This window comes from Electrophorus electricus, chromosome 15 (genome assembly GCF_041902795.1).
Source record: "Electrophorus electricus isolate QZ-2024a chromosome 15, ASM4190279v1, whole genome shotgun sequence".
Lineage (NCBI taxonomy): Eukaryota > Metazoa > Chordata > Actinopteri > Gymnotiformes > Gymnotidae > Electrophorus > Electrophorus electricus.
In genome coordinates, this window is record NC_137511.1 from 18,472,501 (window position 1) to 18,477,500 (window position 5,000).

Consider the following 5,000-nt stretch of genomic DNA (forward strand, 5'->3'; position numbering starts at 1 on the left):
GAGGGTTACTACACGTGTGCAGTATGGGAGGGTTACCATACGTGTGTAGTATGGGAGGGTTACCATACGTGTGCTGTATGGGAGGGTTACCACACGTGTGCAGTATGGGAGGGTTACCACACGTGTGCAGTATGGGAGGGTTACTACACGTGTGCAGTATGGGAGGGTTACCATACGTGTGCTGTATGGGAGGATTATTACACGTGTGTAGTATGGGAGGGTTACCATACGTGTGCTGTATGGGAGGGTTACCACACGTGTGCAGTATGGGAGGGTTACTACACATGTGCTGTATGGGAGGATTACTACACGTGTGCAGTATGGGAGGGTTACTACACGTGTGCAGTATCGGAGGGTTACTACATGTTGTGCTCACTCTTCTCTGCTGTGGTTTATGCCTCGAGTGCCGAGTGATGATTGGCTCAGGTTTCCAGTGGGCTCCTCTATCGGAATGGCCCACTGCTGAATTTGCCCTTTCACCCCAGAGGTCATCATCTGTTACCACTTGAAAAGTAAATGTCGACAAACCTCCCGCTGACCACATCTGTCTTCTTTGCTGGATCTTCGGTCAACCCCGAACACGTGCGTGCGTACATGTTTCTAACGCTGTGGCCTTCATCAGTTAGCTCCGCCTGGAGCAGGTGAACCATGGGATGGATCCAGCGTGGGCTGCAGGGTTACGGCCTTTCTCTGTGGTTCAGCCGTCTCTTCCTCCATCGTCTCTCCTCTGTCTGTCAAATTCAATTTCAAATTGATTTATTGGCATGGATTGCAATTAACAAAGAAATGAACAGAATGAATAAGATTAAAAGTTGTAAAACTGGATAAAGACAAAGAAATGAGTTTTGTAAATACACCCACTGTAGAGTCTTTCACACACACACACACACACACACACACACATTTTAATACATATATGTGGTGACAAGCATACATATACAATTAAATAAATATATATACATGGGATTGATTTAAGAGTTTAACAGTTGGATTGTTTCCTCTGAGTGGCAGTTCTAAACATTTTGTGCTGATACTTTTAACCCATTCTGCAGTTTCTCTTCAAAAGATGGAGTGCATGTTTTTAACGAGTGGCAGCAGGCAGTCTTGTGTGAAGTGTGTGTGTGTGTGTGTGTGTGTGTGTGTGTGTGTGTGTGTGTGTGTGTGTGTATTTGGCGAGTGCTGCTGTGTTTCGGTTTCTCCTGAGCCGCACTGACAGCACATCTGTCCTTCTCTGGACTTCCAGTGTTTCTGATGACTCCCTTATTCTGTTTCCACGTTCGGACACGTAGTCTCTACACTGTCTCCACGTTCGGACACGTAGTCTCTACACTGTCTCCAGGTTCGGACACGTAGTCTCTACACTGTCTCCACGTTCGGACACGTAGTCTCTACACTGTCTCCACGTTCGGACACGTAGTCTCTACACTGTCTCCACGTTCGGACACGTAGTCTCTACACTGTCTCCAGGTTCGGACACGTAGTCTCTACACCATTATGGTGTGCCTTTCATTGGGACTTTTAATTATACACAGATAACCTGCTAAAATGTTTTCTCTGTTCACTAGTTTGTAACATTCTAATGTCATCCATCCCAATATTAACGTATTGATTTTGATATTAACGTTTTGAGCTTTTACAGGGTGCAGTGGATTGTACTGGGAAGGTGATCATGACTTTTTAAATAATAAACCCCTGACATGAGAAGAGTTTGTTCCAAAACAAGGAACATTATAAGTCCTCGGATTGGGAACCATTTGGGAACATCCGGTTAAACCATCCTGTCCCAGGACAAGCGTTCCGTAGTTGGTCTGTGCTAGGGTGTGGGGTCGCCTGAGGCCGACCCCCGTAAGGAGACTCCAAGGAGACTGCTTCATCACGGCCAATGGGGCGAGCGTTCACGCCCCCCGGCATGCGAGCGTGACGTTGAAGCCGAACAAATGCCGTTGTTTTAAACCGTGGGAGGGTTAGGCAAGGTTCTACCTCCTGATGGTTTTACCTCTCGGACAGCTCGTCCTGACAGACCGTCGGCGGTGTCTCCGTGTGAACCTGGGACATGATGGTTCTTTATCTTTGAGGGTGGGAGTGATATGATTGCTTCTTTCTGATGTGTGTGTGTGTGTATTCTGATTTGATGGGGTGGGGGTTCCTGTCTCATGTGGTGTTTAGATGACGTTAATTTTTAGGCAGTGAGCAGAACACCCCATGGGTCCTTAAAGCCAGCTCCTTAACCCATTAGCACTGCGGCTATACACACACACACACACACACACACACACAAACACACACACACACACACACACCCCGTGACCCCAACATCATTAGTCTGGAAGGAGAGTGTCGGTGGCTGTCAGGTGGTATGTGATGGAGAGGCAGCCGGTAATTGTCCCGCCAAGAGTCCGGCTCAGGGCCGGACACGTTAGAAAAATTACCACTGCACGCGCACACACACACACATACACACACACACACACATACCCTCCCCTCTCTCTCTCTCTCTCTCTCTCTGTCACTCACTCTGTCCTTGTTTGGTGTCCCTCTGCTTGTAGAGCGTTTTTTTAGCTCTGTGTTCTGCTGTGTCTCCCGTGTCTCTGTCTCCGTCTACCTCGCCCCAAATTCTGTGTCTCTGTGCACTGGTTTCTCAGTCTTGACTACTGAAAAAGCATTGTGTCGTTGGACAGCAACCCCCCCTCATCTGCCAGGTCAGTTAGGGTTAAGCTGTTCCTGACCTCAGCCGGTCGCTCTCCACACACATCTACTAGGAACACATCAACTGGAAAGTCGGGACACTTTTGGGTACCACAGGAATAGTATTCCTGCTTAGTGTTGTCCTGTACCTGTACACGCACAAACACACACTCCCCCTGCTTAGTGTGGACCTGTACCTGTATTGCTTTGGGTTTAAGGTCTGTGCACAGAAGTTGGATGTGTGCGATGTTTATAAAATTGTAGTGTGTGTGTGTGTGTTTTATGTGTACACTGTGGGGTGTGTGTGTGTGTGTGTGTGTTTTATGTGTACACTGTGGGGTGTGTGTGTGTGTGTGTGTTACTGTGGCTGGCCTGTGTGATTGAACAGTGGATCAATGGATCATTGGCAGACTCATGAAAAAGTCTTTAGTTTTTAGTTTTCTTGTTGCATCTGTAATGTCACTCAGACTGCCTTAACTAGGGTGGGGATATCTACTGGACACACACACACACACACACACACACACACACACACACAGTTTAATGTTTTGCAATTTCATAAATAGAGAACATGTATAAGTATAATTATAATCTCTTCATTAGCACTGATATGCTGGTATATGTGTGTTAGCAGTGCATATGTTGAGTGACATGAAAGTGTGTTGTCTTAATCCAGATTATTGTGTTGTCTTGCATAATCCAGATTATGGTTTTGATCCGGAAAGATCTTTGAAATTCCCTGGGTTTTAATTTCAGGAAATGTGTGCGCGTATTCTGTGCATGTGTGTGTGTGTGTGAATGCATGTGTATATGCGTGTGTGTGTGTTTTGTGAGTGTGTGTGTGTGTGTGTGTGTGTGTGTGTGTGTGTGTGTGTGTGTGTGTGTGTGTGTGTGTGTAAATGAATGTGTATATGCGCGTGTGTGTGTGTGTGTGTGTGTGTGTGTGTTTCTCAACATTTAGCGCTTAAGTTTGTGGCTTTTGGTTGGATAGATAGCGCTGATGAAAGAGTGTCAGTCACAGAGAAAGTGTGTGCGTGTGTACTTGTATGCATGCATGTATATGTGCACGTGTGTGTGTGTGTGTGTGTGCATGTCTGGTTGTGCTTTTAGATGTGTTTGTGTGTGTGAGAGGGTGTGTTTATGTGTATGTGTGCGTGTGTGTATCTGTGTGTGTGAGTGGGTGTATCTATGTGTGTGTGTGTGTGTATGTGTGTGCGCTCAGACTAATATCCTCTGGAGAGAAGTCCTGCAGTGAGGCCAACCGTCCCAATCAATCCCACATGGCCCTTCTGAGGGCAACACACACACACACACTCTCTCACACAAAGCTCACACTCACACACACACTCATGGTAGTGGATTTGATGCATTGCTCTGACCTAGATTTGTGGCTTTTCTCTATGTGTGTTGCATATGTGTGTGTGTGTGTGTGTGTGTGTGTGTGGATTTGATAGACTTGGCATGTTCTGAATGCTTCCTAATGTTTCTTCTTTCAGTCAATCCTGCCATTGTTTTTTGCAACAAATAGGCCTCTCCTCTCTCTCTCTCTCTCTCTCTCTCTCTCTCTCTCTCTCTCTCTCTCTCTCTCTCTCTCTCTCTCTCTCTCTCTCCCTCTCTCTCTCTCTCTCTCACCCCCCACCCCCCTCTAACTTTGACTCTATCTCTTTCTCTGTCTCTTTGTCTCTCTCTTCCTTCTGTGTCTCCGTCTCCCTCCCTCTCTCCCTCTCTCCCTCCCTCTCTCTCCCTCTCTCCCTCCCTCTCCCTCTCTCTCTCCCTCCCTCTCCCTCTCTCTCTCCCTCCGTCTCCCTCTCTCTCTCTCTCCCTCTCTCTCCCTCTCTCTCTCTCTCTCTCTCTCTCTCTCTCCCTCTCTCTCTCTCTCTCTCTCCCTCTCTCCCTCCCTCTCCCCTCTCTCTCTCTCTCCCTCTCCTCTCTCTCTCTCGTTTTCTCTTTTTGTCTTTCTCTTCATTCACCCTTTCGCACGCCTTCCTCCCTCCGCTGCCTTCGGCTTTTACCACCAATCACACGAAATGATGTTTTCATAGACGGAGCCTTCCCCGCCGCTCCCGCGCGAGACCGGCGCGAGGACCGGCGAGACGCCGGCTAGCCGGGCGAGCCCCATCCAGACTGGCTCCTAATGGGATCCGGGGCTAATAGCTAGTGCTAACGATGATAGCGATTACCACAGCCGTGCCTATTGATCGCTATTGCAGTCGCTCGATGGCGTCTGATAGCCTATCCAGGTGACGGCTCGCGGTTGATCTGCAGAGCAATATACAGCTAATCTCTAATGGTTATACACCAGATTGAGTCAGAAA